Raw genomic sequence first — 18,967 nt, forward strand, 5'->3', positions numbered from 1 at the left:
CTCCTCCCCCTCCCCCCCTCCCCTCCCCTCCTGTACTCCCACCTCCCCTTGCCCTCCTCCCCCTCCCCTCCTGTACTCCCCCCTCCCCTCCTGTTCTCCCCCCTCCCCTCGCCCTCCTCCCTCCCTCCCTCCCCCTCCTCCCCCCTCCACTCCCCTCCCTTCTCCTCTCTCCCACCTCCCCTTCCCCTCCTCCCTCCCTCCCTCCCCTTCCTCCCCCCTCCACTCCCCTCCTTTCCTTCTCCTCCTCCCCCTCCCCCTCCTCCCTCCCTCCCCTCCCCTCCCCTTCTTTTCCCACCCCCCATCCCCGCCCGGCCTCTGACAGCTGTGAGCCTTGGAGCCTGAGGAGAGAGCAGGGGTCTCCCGCAGTCGCTGCCCACCCATCATGCAGATGGGGCCACTGAGGCCTGGCAGGGAAGCAGCAGAGCTGAAGCCACACTCGTCCCGGCCCTGCCGCCTTCCCTCCCCGAGTACCCCTCGCTCTGTCCCCCCTGCAAACCCCTCTCCCTCCTGTGCCTGCTGCAGGGGACTTGGTGTGGCCTGAGCCTGAGACCCGCAGACTGGCAGGTAAAGGCTGCACTTCTACGAGGCCTTGTTGCTAGGTGTGCAGAGTGACAGGGTCATGGCCAGTGGGACCTTGTCCATGGGATCCTGTGGGCACATCCCTGATCACGGTGCATGCGCGTGGCTGTTCTTCGACTTTCTAGTTGGCCAGAATGTGAGCATGATGGCCGGAGCTCCAGCAGCCATAATGCAGCCGGAGGTCCACACGCATGGTGGGGCCACAGAAGCAGCTCTTCGGCACTAGTGCTGCCTCTGCTCTCCCTGAGCACCACAGAGCACCAGCTGTTTGGCTCAGGACACCTGCTCTTGTTCAGGTTTCCTGGTGCTGGTGGCCGGGCCCCACCTGAGTCCATCTACAGGGCCGTATGGGGAGGGGTCGTCTGTGGCTTCCGCTGTGTGTTTGCAGGGACCCACGAGTGGCTTTGCTGAGTCTTCTCACAACACTTGTCACACCCCCTGCCTGCAGCTGGCAGTGTAGACAGAGCCCACACTCAGAGGCCGCCGCCCAGGGTGTGACTTGGTCAGATGGCGCCGGCCCCGTCCACCCCCAGAGCACCAGCAGGAAGCAGTGGCTGGGCAGGGGGGGGCTCCTGGCTCCTCCCCCGACCCAGGAGGCACAGGTGCTCCTGGGCTCGTCCCCGCCCCTTCCCGATGCCTCTCCCTCCAGGGCGGGGCACCCACCCTGCCCCACACTCCGTCCTGTCCTGGGCCTGGGCACGGTGTCCAGCGTCTGCGGGGCAGGAAGGGAGCCCTGGACTTGGCGCCGCCGTCCCTCACCTCAGATCCCACGGCCGCACGTGTGATGGCAGCCAGGGACCTCCAGGGCTCCGTTTTTGTTTTTTTAATGAAAGATTTGTTTTATTTGAAAGGCAGGATTGACAGAGAGAGAGGGAGGGAGGGAGGGAGGGAGGGAGAGGGAGAGACTACTGACTCCCCAAATGGACACAGCGGCCAGGGGTTGGGCTGGGATGAAGCCAGGAGCCAGGAGCTTCTTCCAGGTCTCCCACGCGGGTGCAGGGACCCAAGTGCTTGGACCATCTTCTACTGCTTTCCCAGGCCACAGCAGAGAGGTGGATGGGAAGTGGAGCAGCTGGGACTCGAACCAGCGCCCATGGGGGATGCTGGCACTGCAGGCGGTGGCTTTACCCGCTGAGCCACAGCCCCGGCCCCCGTCTCGGCTTTGTCAGATGCAAGATGAGGCTGGGCAGAGGCTGTGGGGACCCTGCCTCGCCCCCACCAGGCACCCAGCCATCCCCAGCCTCATCTTTCTCACCTGTGGGCAGGGACAGGGACAGGGAGGGTCCGCAGCCTGCGGCGTCTGCGGGTGCCGGGTGGGGCCGCCTGCGCTGCCCACCCCACGCATGCCGGGCGGCTGCTGTCGTGAGAACCCGGCCCGGCAGGGACGCCCGTCCAGGAGGCTGGTGCAGCTGCACCCGCTGGCTCCGCTCCCGTCTAATCCTCTCGCCTTGCAGGCCGCTTTGTTCTGCGTGAGGTCTCCGGGGTGCTACGGTGGGGCTGACAGACCCGGAAATGCCAGCAGGGTTCCCAGCGGGGCTGGCTCCGGGCTGCGCTGGAGACCAAAGCGGCCTCACACGTCTGACGTCTGCAGGGCCGGCCCGACTTCCCTGCTGTCCTCGCCCCCTGGGAGCCCCGCCGCCCGGCCGCCTTTGAAGCTACTGGGAACTCCGTGCCCAGGGCTGCTCCCAGGGATCTGGGACAGGATGAGGCGCTGGGTCCCAGGAACACTGCGGGCAGTCAGCGGGAACTTCCCGAGGGGACCCCTGGCCTGGGGGGAGCAAGCCAGGCCGGCGGCAGGCCTGACTGACCGCCCCTCGTCTGCAGCTGCGCGGGTCGCAGGGGGTGGGGTGAGCTCGCTCCTCTTACGCCCAGGAGCCCACACCGGTGCTACCACACAGCGCAGGCCGCGCCTGAACCCAAATCCAGCCCCTGGGGCTCGGGCGGTCACCCCGCCCCCCCCGGCCTCGAGTTTTCCATCCGGAAACGGGCATAGACTTAACGTGCGCCTCACAAAGCGCACAGATCAGAGCCCGAGCGTTGATGGGGCCGTGGGGTGTTCTGGGAGGAGCCGGCCACCTGGGGCCCGGCTCCAGGGCTTCCAGGTACCCCTCCCGGGGAGCCTCAGCCGAGCCCGGGGGACCGGAGGAGGGGCGACCAGGGTGGTCTTTCTCATTCGCTGTGATTTTCGTTTGGAGAGGCTGAGGCCCGAGGCGGGGGTGTGGTCTGCCCCCGACCCCACTGTGAGGCTGAGGTTTGAACCCTGTGGGTCCCCAGGGGGGCGGGAGTTGGGGCGGGGGATGAACGGCCTGGCCTGTTTGATTGGTCAGCCCAGGTTAGTGGGTGCTCTGGGTGTTGGGTGGATTTGGCTTTGTGCCCAACCGTGTCACCCAGGGACTCGATTTCTTGCCGTCTCTTCCCTCTTGGTTGCAGAAGGGCTCCCAGGGTTCCGGGCATCACCACCACACACCACCCCATTCATAGGAGAAAGAGCGGGTCCCTAGGAGCGGCCTCTCCTTTTCCAATGGCTTCAGCTCACCCCAGGACATCCGACCCCCAGGCGGTCACCTCCCGGCCCTCTCCACAGGAGCACCCCCCCGACAGGTGTGGGCCTGATGCGCCCGCGTTGGTCTCGGTGACAGGGATCCCCTGAACCCCGGGCCGGGACAAGCCCCTGCGTCTGAGTCACAGGGGGCAGTGTGGGCTCGTGGGACGGCTCCACGGGGCCCACGTGAGCTCCTGCCACGTGCCGGCTTTGTGCTAGGTCGAGGGGTTGGCCAGGAACTGTGCCAGGAGCAGGACGGTGGCACCGTGGGGGACGCACCAGGACAAGGCGAGCGCCCGGTGGGGGTGGACCTGAGACCTCGCCAGGCCCGTGTGCAGGCGCCGGTGTCCCCGGCAGAGCAGCCAGCCGGGGCTGCCACCCCAGGGCTGACGTGGCCGGTGGCTGACTGGCCGCACGCAGAGGCTGCACGGCCGAAGCCGCACCCTGCCAAAGGGCGTCCCCGAGGTTCCCTGGGGACCTGGATCCGGGAAACCCCAAGGCGGCGACAACAAACTCACGGAGGACCCGCCCTGGGCCAACGCTGCCTACCTGCAAGTCCGCTCATCCCCACATCTCAGTGCGTGGGAGGCGGGAGGCAGGTGGCGGGCGGCGGGCGGCGGGCGGCGGGCACGGACCCGCACGCGGATAAAGGCCTGGAACTCTGGTCCCAGCCGAGGGCGACCGCGAGGATTCCTGCAGCCTGCGTGGGCACAGGGAGAGCGCTCACAGCTGTGACGCCTCGCTCTGCCCCCCCCCCCCGCCTTTCTCTCTCTCTCTCTCTCACCCTGGCCCCTGTCCCTGCTGCCCAGGCCTCCCCCGAGCTCTGCCGTGCCCTCTGCCCTCTGCCCCCTGCCCCAGGACTCGGCCTGATCCGAGCTGGGCTGCTTTGCAGAGCTCTGGGGGCGGGGGGGGGGGTTCCCAGCAGCAAGTGCCAGCTCCCGGTTCCCAAAGTCAGACTAGGTGAGCCCAGCTCAGTCCTCCCAGGGTAAGCAGCCCCCAGCCACGGAGACCCAGCCCCCGCCCCATCCTCTCCCCCGCCCCTCCCCCTTCCCCACTCCTCTCCCTCCCCCTCCCCTTTCTCCCTCCCCCCTCCCTCCCTCTCCCACTCCTCCTCTCCCTCCCCTCCCCTTTCTCCCTCCCCCTCCCTCCCTCTCCCACTCCTCCTCTCCCTCCCCTCCCCTTTCTCCCTCCCCCTCCCTCCCTCTCCCACTCCTCCTCTCCCTCCCCTCCCCTTTCTCCCTCCCCCTCCCTCCCTCTCCCACTCCTCCTCTCCCTCCCCTCCCCTTTCTCCCTCCCCCTCCCTCCCTCTCCCACTCCTCCTCTCCCTCCCCTCCCCTTTCTCCCTCCCCCTCCCTCCCTCTCCCACTCCTCCTCTCCCTCCCCTCCCCTTTCTCCCTCCCCCTCCCTCCCTCTCCCACTCCTCCTCTCCCTCCCCCTCCCCTTTCTCCCTCCCCTCTCCCTCCCTCTCCCACTCCTCCTCTCCCTCCCCTCTCCCTCCCTCTCCCACTCCTCCTCTCCCTCCCCCTCCCCTTTCTCCCTCACCCCTCCTCTCCCTCCCCCTCCCCTCCCCCTCACTCTCCCTCCCTTTTTCCCTCCCCTCTCCCTTTCCCCCTCCCCTTTCCCCCTCATCCCTCCTCTCCCTTCCCCTCTCCTCTCCCCCTCTCCCTTACCCCCTCAGCCCTCCCCCTCTCCTCCTCTCCCTTCTCCCTCCCCCCAACTCCATTTCCTACCCAAGCAGAAGCCCTCTGCCTCCGCCCTGCCCTGGCCAGGCCCGCCTTCCCTGCCAGCTCAGTTTCACACGCCGGCCTGTGAGACCAGAGCTCCTCTCTCCGGCCCTTCAGAGGCCCTGCTTGGCGCTGGCTCTCGGGGAAGCAGCCTGGGGCTCCCAGGCCCCACTCCCTCTCGCTGCCTGCACACTGGGCTTTCCCGAGGTTCTCCTGGGAGCGACGGAGCACGCCTCCTGCCCCCAGCCGCTGAGCGAGGCTCCCTGCGCCAGCACACAGCACCAGCCCAAGTCGCATCCCCGTGGGCCAGGGGCTGGGTAGGGTCCCCACTGCTCTGCTCATCTAACATGGGTGCATGGGGGGTTCACACAGTGTGAGTTCTAACACGTCTGTGCTGTGCCTCCCCAAAAGAGATGCCCAAGTCCCACCCCGCAACCCTGTTGGAAGCAGGAGGCCACACTGGGGTCAGGGGACCTTAGTCCAATCCCACCGGCGTCCGGAGGAGGAGGACTGGAGTGGTCACATGCAGGGAGGACAGGCACCGGTGTCTGAGGCAGAGACCCCCGGGGGCCACCAGGGAGGCCTGGGGCGGAGCCTCCCCAGGAGCCAGCCCCTCTGGCCTCGCTTCCTGGGCCCTGCTGCCGGGTTGTGGCTGCCCGGGACTCAGAGGAGATCGGCCGCTCCAGGCTCTGAGCACAGGGGAGGCAGCGCAGCCAGCGCTTACTGGGGGCCGTGAGGCCCTCTCCTCGCAGCCCAGGTGCACACGCTGCTGTGGGCGCGGTGGGGGCTGGAGTCTGCACCCGTTTCTGAGTGCAGGTTCCACAGTGGGCCTGTCCACGGCCCGTCTCCTCCTCCACGTGCTGGCGGTGCCCTGTGCCTCACCAGCCCCCCACAGCCTCAGTTTGCCCATCTGCGGGGGCGGGGGGGATAATTTCCCCTGCAGGGCTCCCGGGACGCGATGCGGCTCAGGTGCTGCCCTGCCCCTCCGAGCGCACGAGCGCAATAAGTGGTTGATGCCCATCAGCCCTGGGCCTCCGTTCCCGGGGCAAGGGTGCCCCAGCCTGCGTTTGAGGGAGGGATGGGGTCTGAACATGACCCCCTGGAGGCCCTCAGATTGTGGTTGCTGGGAGAGGGGGTGTTTGGAGGTGTGTTTAGGCGAGGGCTAGTTCAGGTGCAGTTAGCTAAGGACGGAAGTACCCCAGCTGACCCTAGATCTGAGGACAGGACACGCAGACAGGACACAAGGCCAGGGAGTGCTGGGCGGGGGCGGGGCCCTGCCTGTGCCCTGACGTTGGGACCCACCCCCACAGGAGGGTGCTTGCTGCCCCAGCCCCAAAAGCCACACGGGGGCCCCAGGCTCGGAGAGCCCCTCGCTGCCACCGCGGCACCGGGGTCCTGGGGCACTGGCTCTGCTCCCCACGGGCCAGCACCTGGAGCTGCCCCGCCCAGGTCCCTGCATGAGGTCCGGCTCCTGCCGAGAAGTCACGGCCCCCTGCCTCGGAGTGGGAGCTGGGGCAGGGGCGGGGGTGGGGGGGGCAGGCGGGGCACAGCCCAGCCTGGCGCTCTGGGAAACCACAGCAACACAGGAATAATGAGTGCCCTCGGCCGCCGAAGTCTTCCCAGTACTGCTGCTGTTTTCCTCCCAGGCCTGGGGAAGAAGCCCTTCTGCCAGATTCCCTTGTAATGAGGGCGCGGGGTCACTGTGGACTTGGCCGCTGTCCCGGAGCCGCTGGCTCCGAGAGCGCCGGCTGCCACGAGCCCAGGGGGCCACCGAGTGCTTGGGCTGGCGGGCGCTGCCCTCTGGATTCGGCCCGGTTTCAGCGGCAGGACTCACTGAGCCTGCTCGGGCACTTGGCTGTGTGTCTGCGTTGCAATCTTCCAGCTCTAAGACCAGACCCAGCGTTCCCCGTGGAGACTCAGATCCAGAGGCCTGGGCTGAGAACGGAACGGAGCCGCCCCAGTGCACGTGTGCCGGTCCCGGTTACGTGCTGGGTGCACGGGTTCACCACACGCGTGCTGCATCGGCGTCTCCTCCCCTGCACGTTTGAAGGCCGCAAACATCGTGTGTGGCTTGCGCGTTCGGTTTCTTTTCGGTGCCGTGGTCTACGGGGCCAAGCTGGGGGTCCGGGTTCCATCCTGAGCAGGAACAGGGCTCTGGTTTCGGGAGAACTTGAAGTTCCTCGCACCAAACCGAGGGCTGCACCTGTGGGGTCAGGGGCTTCCCAAACTCCTCCCTCAGCCCAAGCCGATTCCCGCCGTGATTTCCTTTAAACCTGCGGCTTCTGGCCTGCGTCAGGAGCCAGCTTACACGGCACACCGAGGGACAGGCACGGGCACAGGTGTCCGGTGTTCAGGTTGTGGACGGTGCCGGGAGCCCCTGCGCGTGGCCGTGCCTGTGCTCCGCGCCCGAGGGGAAGAGGAAGGCTGGGCTTCCTCCCGTGCCCCTGACTCAGCCTTTCTCGGATCGGCCGGCGGCCCTTCTGCACACGTGGAGTCGGCGGCTGCTGGTCAGTGGCTGGACGGGAGCCAAGGCCTTTTCTCTACATGGGGGAGAAGTTGAGCTTCTGAGTTCGGAGCGTGGAAACCACCTAGAAGTCCGCCGTGGCTTTGCCGGGCATGGCCTCTGGGGTCTCCGGGGGCCCGTGGCCTCTGCTCGCCAGGACGGTCGTGTTCCACAGCAGCGGGGCTCTTGCTCCCTCGGGGCCCCTGTTTGGCACGAGAAGGCAGGCCTGGAGGATGCCGGGTGCTTCTGGACTTCCCAGCATGCAGGAGGCCGATGGGTGGGGACGGAAGGGACCTGGGCAGGACCAGGGGAGTTTCCCACACACAGGCTTACTGTCCCAGTGCAGGCTGAGCCTGTGGCCTCCCACCAGCACCCCAGGGTGCAGCCATTGCTGAGGGAGACGTCGGAATGCCCTCGGGTGCCCGGGAGCAGCCATGGGGGCGGGGAGGCACGAGGCAAGGTTGGGGCGGCCCTTCCGACTCGCCCACCGGGCGCCCGGCCTTGGCCAGGGGCAGAGGCGGCCTTTTGGACTCCACAGCCGATGCCCCGAGACTCAGAGCTGTCTTCAGGAGAGAGGCACACGCTTGTCCTAACCCAAACACTAGCGCCCATCCCGGGCAGCGCTCACAGAACACCCCTCACTCTCTGACCATCTTCCTCCCGTGGAGAGGCGGGGCCTGCACTCTGCCCAGGAAGCCCAGAGTGGGGTGGACCCCGGGCCGTGCGGCTCGGGAGGGGCCCTGAGGCTCCCCGCTGGTTCCACGGGGAGCAGGGAGCAGGGTCCCGCCCGCAGGAGGAAGCTGATTCAGGACCAGCAGTGAGGCGAGCAGGGACGCCGCGGTGGGGAGGGTCCTGGAGAGGCCTGCACTGAAGGACCCCACCCTGGCCCGCTCGGGTGCCTGCTCGGCTCCTCCTGGGAGCTGGTGTGCAGTGCCCAGGATGCCAGCCCCAGGCAGCTGCCCAGACGCGACCTGACCCCAAGGCCCCCTTTGGCTGCGTCCTTGTGTGGACCTCTCCTGCACGGAGCAGCCACGGCGGGCTCCGAGGTCTGGGCTGCGCACTGTGGCCGCCATGCTGCCTGTGTGCCCGTGGCTCTGTTTTCTGCGAGGTGCTCCACGGTGACTCGCTGCCTTCCGGGGGTGGACAATGGGCCAGGGCAGCCAGTGACGTGCCAGACCTGCCTTCGGTGGACACACGTGCAGGTCAGGTCATGCAGGTGGACCCTGCAGCCTGACGCCCCTCAAGGGGGCCTCCTGTGTCCTGCCATGGTTGTGGTTTGAACGTCTGTCCAGCCCGTGCTACAGACGGGCAGCTTGGAAAGGTCTTCGTGCAGCTTGAGTGGCCGTAGAGTTCTCGGTGACGTCAGATGCGCTCCAGAGGGAACCGGTGACGTGGGAGCGTCCTCGCTGCCCGCCACGGCCCCGCGCTCCAGAGGGAACCGGTGACGTGGGAGCGTCCTCGCTGCCCGCCACGGCCCCGCGCTCCAGAGGGAACCGGTGACGTGGGAGCGTCCTCGCTGCCCGCCCGGCCCCGCGCTCCAGAGGGAACCGGTGACATGGGCACTTCAGAGGGAACCGGTGACGTGGGAGCGTCCTCGCTGCCCGCCCGGCCCCGCGCTCCAGAGGGAACAGGTGACGTGGGCACTCCAGAGGGAACAGGTGACGTGGGAGCGTCCTAGCTGCCCGCCCGGCCTGTCCTCTGGGTCGGAGCCCTTCTGTGCAGCCTCCCGGGTTGTCGCCCTCACTGCTCAGCCTGGGAGGAAGCCCTGCGGTCGCCGCTGGGCCCACGTCACTTCTGCGTCAGCCTCGGCCCCTCCTTGCTGCAGGAAGCCCTCCGTGTGGGAAGGGTCCGCAGGCCTGACCCAGGGCATCCGGGTTATCTGGGGGCCTCTTTCTAACGAGAGGGAAAAGCACACAAGATGGAGGAGAAGCCTGCGGCCCAGGGACCCCTGCTGCCACCAGGGCCGGGAGGGGCAGGCGACTCCTCCCCGGACCCTCGCAGGGGGCGTGGCTCTGCCCACACCTTGAGGCCAGGCTCCTCAGCTTGTCTGTTGGTTCATGCCCCCCCCACCCCGGGGGAGGTCCCAGGAGGTGAAAGCAGGTGTTCCACGACACAAGAGAGTCTTTCCCTTCGTGTCCAGGGAGATGAGTCCTGTGGGCACAGGGCTGCAGGGCCCAGGCCAGCGCGTGGGTTCCACTCAGAGGGCCGGGGCGGGGCCAGCCCGTGGGTTCCAGAGGTCCGGGGCGGGGCCAGCGCGTGGGTTCCACTCAGAGGGCCAGGGCGGGGCCAGCAGCCCGCCAGGCCCTGCAGCCGGGGTGAGGGAGCTGGCTGGCTCCGGCACTGGGTGTGCGGTCCGCAGAGGGTCACGCGTGGTTGCGTGTGGGATGCGTGCCGGTTGTTTACCGGCCTCACTGTTGGCGGGTGCTTGCGTAGCATTCAGCTGAGCCCATTACAACTGCACTGCATGATGGGTCTTGCTGAGAACATTCCAGAAGGCATTGTTGGGTGCCCGCACGCCTCTGCCTTCCTGTGTGTGTGTGTGGGGGGGTGCACACAGGAGTGGCGTGGTGGAGCCGCCAGGAAGAAGGCTCTGCCGGGTCAGCAGCCGCCGCAAGCTGTTTTCCCAAGTCTCGGCGGCACTGCTGGACTCCTGGCCCCACCCGGGGGCTCCTGGAGGCCCTGGGTGGTGTCTGCCCCTGCGTCCCCCAGGCCAGAATCCCAGGAGGTGCGGCCCGGCGCTCATGGTCCAAGGGCCTCCCTTCCCGCTCCTGCCTTATCTCTCCCCCAGGCCACCTATCTCTGCAGCCCAAATCCTGCCTCTGAAGTGGGGCCTGGGCTTTGATCTCCCTTTGGGGGATTTCTGAGTCCCTCCGAGGCCCGGGCCAGAGATGACTCCCTGGGGAAGGGAGGCCCCCACTGCTCAGCCCTCAGAGCCGGGCCTCCAGGGCAGCCTGCGCCCTGAGCAGACGCCCACTGCCTCTTATCCGAGGGCCGAGGCAGGAGGAAGCCCCGGCTCTGGGGAGGGAAACCACGGCCCCCCAGCCACGCATTTGGGGAGGACGCCCTGTGTGCCAGGGCTGGGGGCAGTGGTGAGAGAGGCCCCACCCCCGAGTGGGTGACGTTTGCCGGCGCAGAGAAGCAGACACACAGCTGCTCTGAGATGCTGGGAGGTGGCGGTGGGGGGCGGATACAGGAGAGGTCAGGAGTCAAAGCTGCAGAGGAGGGGCGTGAGGGAGGCCCCAGTGGGCTGGTCCCTCAGGCCGCGTTCACGGTTTCCTGTGCGTTCTCTGCACCTGTGCTTGCCCAGGCAGGAAGCGGGAGGAGAGCCGGCGCTAAGCTGGAAACCTCCGACGGCCCCGAGAAGCTTCCGGAAACCACATCACAGCCAGAGGGGAGCCCGGCCTCCGCGGGCACCCAGGGTTCCAGCTTCCAGCTTCCAGGGCCTGGGGCCCACAGGGCCCTGTCTCCCGGCTGAAAGGGTGGGCGGTCACCATGCACGGCCAGGCGCGAGGGGCAGCTTCAGGGCTGTGTCTGCCTGGGCTGCTGGTGGCTTCCCGGGCAGGAAGGGGCAGCGCAGGCGCAGCAGGCGCAGGAGGGGCTGTGGTGGGAGGTGGCCGCTGGCGACGGCTGGGTGGTCACTCAGGCTAGCTGTGGGCGGCCGCCTTGGGGAGTGGTAGAAGGGTCCTGTGAGAAGTCCCTCCCTTCTCGGCCATGTCAGGGCAGTTCCTGGGGTCTCTGCTTGGCCAGGAGGGCCTGTGGCTGGCTAGCAGGTGGAGAAACTGGGGGGACACAGACCTCAGCCCACAGCAAATGACCACAGCACCAACGGACCAACCACTGGGCCCGTGGCGACACTGGTGGGCCCCTGGTGACACTGTCCTACACACCTTCTGGCCAAGTGACCAGCACTGTTGCCCTGCCCCCCGCCCCCTGAGTCTGCACAGGGCCCAGAAGGCTGGCCGTCTCCTTGACCAGGTCACTCGTATGGATGACGACGGTGGCAACCACAGGCAGGCACCAGGGCTGTGCTCCGTCTCTATCTGTGGTCCCCTCAGTAAGGATTCACCAAGCAGGGACCCTGCGAGGGTCTCTGTGGTTTGCTGGCTGAGGGCATTTGCCCCTGTTGCTGCTACCTGCTGTGTGACCTTGGAGCAGAACGTCCCCTCCCTGTGCCTGTGGGAGGGGCTTCCCCAGCTGCCCACGCTGTCTGTCCACGCTGATGGCTCACGCCCGTCTCCACCTCTGGGCGGGCAAATTCCTCAGCCTTGGCCCGTGGGCCTCCAAGGGCAGATAGGAAGCTGGGGAGTCTGCGCTCAGATAAGAAGGTGCTGACTGCTCACATAGCTGTGCCGAAGCCCCGCTCCAGCAGGCAGGCAGCAGCTCGGAGCCGCGGCGCTCCTGTGCCGCGATGCTGTGCCAGGCACAGAGCTCGGGCCCTCCGGAGACAGCCTTAGGTCCAGCCCCACTGCACTATGTGCCTCGGGATTCCCAGGCCTCCCCGGGCTGGGGGCACAGAACCCAGAAGCAGCCGCCGAGGGCGGCGGGAGGGGCCGCTAAGACAGCACAGACCCTGCTCCTGGGCGCCTGTGGCCGCATTGAGCCGGACTCCCACTTCGGGAGAGGTGGTCGGCTGACTGCACCTGCTGGCATAGGTGTGCTGGGCTTGGCTGGGGGACGCTCCGCCAGGGCAGCCCCTGGTCACCCTGGCACTGCAGAACTCTAGGCCAGGAGTCCGTGGCACATGGCACGGGGGGGGGGCACGTGACACCCCCTGCCCAGCACCACACCGGTGATTCCCAGCGTCTGAGCAGGAGCGGATGTGGAACCACGCCATTGTAGGTCTTAAACTCGGGGAGTCCTGGACTCCTCTGTGTGGTGGAAGCCGCGGGCTGCCTGCCTGTGAAGACGGACCTACTTTCGGGAAAATAGTAGGTCTGAGGGCCCTAGGCTAGGGGTTCAGTTCTGACCGAGGTGGACACGGCCACGTGCGCCGAGATCCACCCTTCCTGCCCACTGTGAACGGCTGTGCTGGGCTCCCGGCTGCCCAGCAGGACGCACCCCCCCCTCCGCCCCCCCCGCAGCCGGGTGAGGCCGCGTGACTGCCTCCTCACCAGAAAACTGGAACAGGGGTGACAGACAGGTGGGGGACTCCCTCTGTCTCTTCCTCCCCCCGGGGCGGTCAGTGTGACAGTCCCCCTCCCCTGCTAGGCTGGGGACAGCACTGCTCGGCCATGGTGGAGCCTGGGTCCCTGAGACAGCGCGTGGAGCAGAGGTGCCCACGGACCACAGCGGCTCTTGCCGACATTGCTGGCAGCCGGAGGGGTCCGCCTGCTCCCTTGGCCCCTGTAGCTGGGGTCTTTTCTCACAGCCGCTAAGCCTTTGCCCCAGCACATGCTACCACAGTGCCCATTGCCTGGGCTGAGCGGCTGCGCTAGGCAGCGCTCGGGGCTCAGTGTGGAGCTGGAGAGAAAGGGTGCCGAGCATGGGGCCGGGGCGCCCGTCTGGGGTATGTGAGTGGGCGTGGTCTGCAGAGCAGTGTAGAAGGTGGGGTGGCCGCAGGTTCTGCCCCAGGACCCCGAAAAGCCCCCAATTTCCTTTCAGACCACATGGCCACTGGTGTGTCCAGGCTCCGACTGTCCTGTCGCGACCCTGGCTTTCCTTGTACCCAGGGCTCCTCGCCCCTCCTGTCCTGTGCCGTCACCCCGAGCTGCTGGGGGCAAGTGCCGGCCCCTCCCCAGCACGCATGGGAGCTCAGGGGCCTGATTCCTGGGCCGGCCGGTGCAGGCGGGAGTGCCGCGGAGCCAGGCTGGTGCGGGCGGGAGTGCCACGGAGCCAGGCTGGTGCGGGCGGGAGTGCCGTGGAGCCAGGCTGGTGCGGGCGGGAGTGCCGCGGAGCCTGCAGCCTGGGCCTCCCCGTGCTGTGCTGGAGGCGACCCCGGGCCGTGGTGGGGACTCCCGACGCGGAGGCAGAGGTGCGCCCGCCGTGGCTCGCCCTCAACCGCCCGTTTCCGGCCGAGGAGCTCTCCTTGTGAGGAGACTGGCCCACAACTGTTTCCAGTAAGCCCGGGGCCGCGGGCAGGGGTGGCAGGGAGTGGGTGGACCCAGGGCCCCTCCTGTGGGCCTGGGAGCCTGGGTTACGCCTGGCCTCGGACGCCGCCGGGGCACTTGCACACCTGCTGCTCCCTGGCCGCAGGTGCCCAGCAGCCGGCTGGGTGAGGGTCCGGGGCAGGGGCACCCACGTTGCCCATTCCCTCTCTACCCCGAGGAGGCCGTGTGCCAGGCAGTAGATCTCTCGTCATGGCCTCGGCCATGGGTGGGGAGAAACGGAATAGGTGACAGGCAGGGCCACACTGCGCTGTGGCTAGGACAGCACGGGGAGGGGCTGGGAGCGGCAGGCGTCTCTGGACCCCCGTCCCCAACCCCAGAGTGTGCCAGACCCACACCTGCCACACGGTGCTGTGGCAGCTCGGCCTGGCAGCCCCCGCCCCGGCCGGGTATGACTGCCCCACGGCCGGCCTGTGTTAGTGGCAGGGTTCAAGGGCACAGAAGGCACAGGGGCAGGAGCTCCTCCTGCTCCCAGCGATGTCTGGGCAGGGCTGCCCTGTGGGGTCCTCAGCCCTGCGGCTCAGTCCTGCTCCTGGGAATGCGGCTCCGGTGCGCAGGGGTGAGATGGGGATGCCGGGAGCTCTCGGGAGGCTCAGTAAGGCGCTGGCCGCTCTGCCCCGCCCTGTGCTGGCGTCCAGGCATCCGGGATGGACGAGGCCAGGAGCCTGGCGTTGACCGGCCCACTGGGGGGAGTTGAGGGCTGTGACAGGCCCAGCTTTGTGCAGGGTGCTGGGCCAATGGCAGTGTTGCAGCTCAGGGCTCAGCGACCCAAGGAGCAGCTCCTGTGTGCTGGGCACTGGGGACAGGCAGAGAGGTGACCGACAGCCTCCGTCCTCGCTGAGCTGACACCCGGAGGTGACGGCAGCTGGCCGGGCAGTGAGGGACAAGTGTGCAGGCTCCTGTTCGGACGGCTGGGCCTGGTGGGTGCCAGGCGCTGTCCTTTGTACTGGACACACACGCCGGCCTGGGCCAGGTGGGCTTAGGAATGTGGAGTGTGGGGTTGCAGAGGGCACACAGAGGGAGCACTGTCAGTGTGGACGCACAGGGGCAGAGACATCCAGAGAAGTGCGAGGCAGGGAACGGCCGCCGTACCCATGGAGACGCTGCCATCCTTCGTGTGCCCGGTCTGTGCTGCCTCGCAGAGGGCAGACGTGGCTGTCAGTGCGGTGTCCACACCCAGGTCCGTGCCGGGGGCTGTGCCTGTGCCTTGGGCCTTCAGGGAGGGCTTCCCCAGGCTGGGAGGGGCAGAGCGAGTGGCAGCAGCTGAGGCCTGGGAGCCGGAGCTGGGTGCCGAGCCGAGGAGACGCGGGCGGCCCTGTGCAGCGCGGCACGAGTGGAGGCCGTGGCTGCCTGGAGGCCAGGGCGTCTCGGGGCCGGGCCTTGGGCTGGGGCTGCCCCCCCCCCAGCCAGTGGTCTCCAGGTCTGAGGCCCAAGGGGCCTCCTTCTGACTTGGTTTTTGTCCTCCTGGAGCCGCCCGACCCTCCCTCGGACCGAGGCCGCCCCGGACGGTGGCCTGTGCCCTTCACCGCTCTGCTGCGGCCGAGGGCCTGGCACTGTACTCTGGCCAGGGTCGTGGCTCTGGTGGTGGCGACACCTGTGACAGCGTCCTGGAAACAGCGTCTCTGTGTGCACGCATGCACATGGGGCCACGGAGAACACCCAGCAACGGTGCAGCAGCTGCCACAAACCCCAAGCCCCAACCCCACCTATGACGAGACCCACACGGGCTTCTTGAGTGCCAGGTCAGGGAACAAGGCGCCGGTGGTGAGCGCCAGGCGTCGGAGCAGGGCAGGTGCACGGGAACTCCCCCGTGCAAAGTGTGCCGAGTGCAGGCCGCGCTCCTGGAAACCAGACGAGGTTCCCACCGGCTTGCACGTTCTTCTGGGCTGGGGGGGGGGTCCTGTCCCGCAGGAGCCACTTCTTGGCTGTGGTGGTGCGGCTCCTCCCCGGGGAGTGGGCCCCTCTTCCCACAAGGTCAGGGGGTGCTGGGCTTGGGAAAGTCCCTGGAATCAGCTGTTGATGAGGATGTTTAGGTTATTTTTTTTTCTAATTTGGGAGACACAAAGAGAGAGAGATTGAGCGCCCAGTCCACTGGTTCACTCCCCTAACACCTCCAGCGATTGGGGTGGGGCCCGGCCAAAGCCAGAAGCAGGTTTCCCACGCGGGTGGCAGGGACCCAACCACTTTAGCCTCCCGGGATCTGCGTTTGCAGAAGCCGGAGCTGGAAATCAGATCTGGGCTCTCCAGCGGGCGGTGTGGGCGTGTGGCGGCCGCTGGGCGTGGCTGCCAGGCAGAGCGCGCGTTCTCTGAGCCGGGTGCTCCCCTCTGCACCCCCGCGGGCACAGCCTCCCCGCACCCTCATGTCAGGGGCTTCATTCATCCAAAACAGAGGAGAGACCGCCCGATGGGCTGCGATGGGGCCTCTGCGCACACGCTGTGGCGAGCCCACACGGCACAGCCCCGTCCTCACGGCCTGCTGATTCACGGCAGACGGTGGATCTGAAAATGTGCTGAGTGAAAGAAGCCAGACGCAGCGTGGCTCCATGGTGCGGGAACGAGTCGAAGGCAGCGGCAGAAGGCAGATCGGCGGCTGCACGGGGCCAGGACTGGGGGGCAGAGGTGGCCTGAGAGGGCCCAGGCGAGGGCTTCGGGGCGTCTGGTTTTATTCACAGGGTGACACAAATTTGTCAAGTCTTCTTGAAAGACACACTTAGAATGAGTGCATTCCTCCAAAAGCCAATTTAGAAGTAGCTAGCATTTCGTAAAAATTTAGAGTACCCATGTTAACAGAATTTGTGAATGTTTATTTTCATCTTGAAAAGCAGAGATCAAGAACTTCCTTCCCTCCCCGGTTCACTCCCTGCAATGCCAGGGCTGGGCCAGGCTGAAGCCAGGAGCCTGGAACTCCATCCAGGCCTCCCACGTGGGCGCAGGGCTCAAGCACCTGGGCCGTTCTCCGCTGCCTTCCCAGGCGCGTTAGCAGGGAGCTGGATCGGAAGTGGAGGAGCTGGGACTTGAACCTGCACTGTGATCTGGGGTGTGGGTGCCCCACGCCAGAGATTTTTTAAGAACTGAAAGTCCCCTATAAAGCACCCTCGGGGACAGCCTGTGACGATTCCGGGGCACACGGCAATCATGGCAGGCGTTTACTCTGTGTTCACGCATGTGTGGCGTGTCAGAAAAGCAGTCATGGCTCATATATGCTTCTTTCATTCATTCTTTCAGCCTCTTGCTGACGACATCCCTCCACGTCCCTGCTGCTGGCTCTGGAGCGTCACCCCCTGCGGGCTGCCTGCCTGCGGGTCTTCTGGGCTCTGTGCCGCTCTGTGCCGTCCTGACCGCGGAGCCCCATCGGCTCGGAGCTGCGTCTCTGTGGAGTTCTGGGCAGGGTCCCGATGTCATTCAGGCAGTGGACGAGCAATGTCCGGCACCGGGGACCCTGGTAGGGCTGTGATCCCCTGCATCAGGGTGTGGGAGAGCCTGTAGGGCGAATTCCAGGAGGCGGCATGCACCCTCCTGCTGGCTCCTGGCCCCTGCTGGGTCTCTCTGCCCACTCAGCTTCCCAGAAGCCAAGCACTGATGAAGCTCCCCTGGCCTCTGCTATTTGTGGGTGTGGGAGGCGCGCTGGGGAGGCCCGGCACCTGCTCGGAGGGAGGCTGGAGCAGCCGGGAGCCTCCCTCTGCCGCTGGTGCTGGGAGGTGTGTGTGGGGAGGCCCGTCTGCCTGGCAGGGCTGGGCAGCAGGCCAGGTCGGGAGCCTGCCTCCCTAAGCACACACGGGCTGTGCCGGGCCCCCGCGCAGCGTCAGCAGGTGCACTGCCAGCACCGGGCTGGGGCGGGGGAGAGGGAGGCAAGCTGGGGCCGAAGGCCGGAGCGCGCCCCAGATGAAAAACTCTGCGCTTTCCAGAAACACTGCTGTGGTCGGCGTGGATGGTGATGACGGTGCAGGCTGGGACCACACAGCCGACAGATGCAGGATGGGCCCTGGCCCTCAGCTCCCAACCCGTGGTGCTGCCGGCGGCAAGGCCTCCCCCGAGCCCTGCCCTCCCTTGGCCTGCCTCCCCTTAGCGATGGCTCAGAGTTAAAGGTCCCCAAGGCTGCTGTTCCCACTCCTCCCCCTCCCCTGCCTCCCACCCCTCCCCTGACAGGTGTCAAACCCTTCTCTGTCAGATGGGAGTACTCTGTCCTCCAAGGGAATCACAGCGTTTAAATTATCCCTTAAAAAATCTCCAACAGGCAGTAATTACACAGAGAGAAACAGGGGTGGGGTGGGGGGGGCAGGAGCTCTCGCCTGGGTCCCGTGGACACCCGGGGCGGCGAGGCCCGAGGGTCTCTAGGCACGGTCTCTCAGAGTGTCCGGGAGCAGTGTCCACAGCTCCCTGGAGTGTCCGGGAGCAGTGTCCACAGCTCCCTGGAGGCGTCCCTGGCCCTGCGGGCTCCTCCCAGGGTCTCTCAAGGACCCTAAGCCTTCGGGGTTACCTAGGCTGGCTTTGGACCCCTGCTGTGTCTTCAGCCGCATCCTGAGGACCGACTCGCCAAGCGCGAAGCTCCAGGTGCCGCCTCTGCTGTCTGGAGAGAGGTGCAGGTGGGGCCAGCCCTCAGGAAGGTCGAGGAGCAGTGAGGAGCGTCCAGGACCGGGCGTGCCCGCGCCTCACGGCCGTGGGGCAGGAAGCCAGGGAGGCAGGTGCACCTCCTCTGTGCAATCACTTTCCAGCCTTGAGAAGTAACGAGCTCCCATCCCTGGCGGCACACAAGCCTGGGCAGCTTCCTGGCGACTGAAGCGTTGGCAGAGGCGCAGACTGGACGGGAACCCAGCCTGTGGGTGGACGCAAAGGAAGGACCTGTGACTGGACCCTGCCCGGCCCGGGGTGGCCGCCCTCGTGGTTTTGTGGGTGTCCTTTTGGGCAGTGTGTGCCCCCAGTTCTGCTCCTGTTCCTCTCCACTGGGCAGGGTGGGGGTGCAACGGAGCAGCCTGTAGAAAGCTCTGAGGCTGGGGCCGGGGCGGCGTGGGGCGGGCGGGCGGTAGCCCTGGGGGGCGGGGAGAGTGTGCCTCTGCGTGTTTCAGAGGGGACCCCTTCTGCCAACCCTGGTGAGCCGGTGAAATCCAGGGGGCTGCCTGGCGGGGGCCGTGGGAGCCGTCCATCAGTGGAGGGTGGGGTGGGGGCACAGGTCAGAGGGCAGGCAGGAAGCCTCAGCCCACCCCGCCCCGTGCCCCGCGCAGGCTGCCTGGACACAGGCTGCTTCCTCTCGGTCCGGCTTTTGGGGGAAAAGGAACTAAACTCAGTTCCTGTGGAAAGGGGAGGAAGAGGCGAGGGTGGGAGCTGCTGACGGCCGAGCACTTTCCCCGCGCCGGGCCGCCTGCGTGGGAACCCGCGGGCGGAAGTGAGGTTTCAGCAGTTGTTTTCTGAGGTTGATGGACGGCAGGAGACGTGGACGTGCTGACAATGGGTCCAGATTTCTGCTGCTTTCCAGAGAAACAGCGGCACGGTGCACTGCACCTGCCAGGCTCCCGGCGGC

At 67.1% G+C, this 18,967-nt stretch overlaps 1 long non-coding RNA gene across 1 annotated transcript in view; it reads left to right on the plus strand.

The window, feature by feature from the left end:
• The window catches only part of LOC138846372 (uncharacterized), a 34,080-nt gene extending 15,632 nt beyond the window's left edge, over positions 1-18,448 (plus strand). The window contains exons 2-3 of the long non-coding RNA XR_011383854.1: positions 16,678-16,894; positions 17,358-18,448. This is a non-coding gene — a long non-coding RNA (uncharacterized lncRNA). The remainder of the gene's footprint in view (positions 1-16,677; positions 16,895-17,357) is intronic.
• Positions 18,449-18,967: the final 519 nt, after the last annotated feature.

The sequence above is a fragment of the Oryctolagus cuniculus genome, chromosome 18, assembly GCF_964237555.1.
Source record: "Oryctolagus cuniculus chromosome 18, mOryCun1.1, whole genome shotgun sequence".
Classification (NCBI taxonomy): Eukaryota; Metazoa; Chordata; class Mammalia; order Lagomorpha; family Leporidae; genus Oryctolagus; species Oryctolagus cuniculus.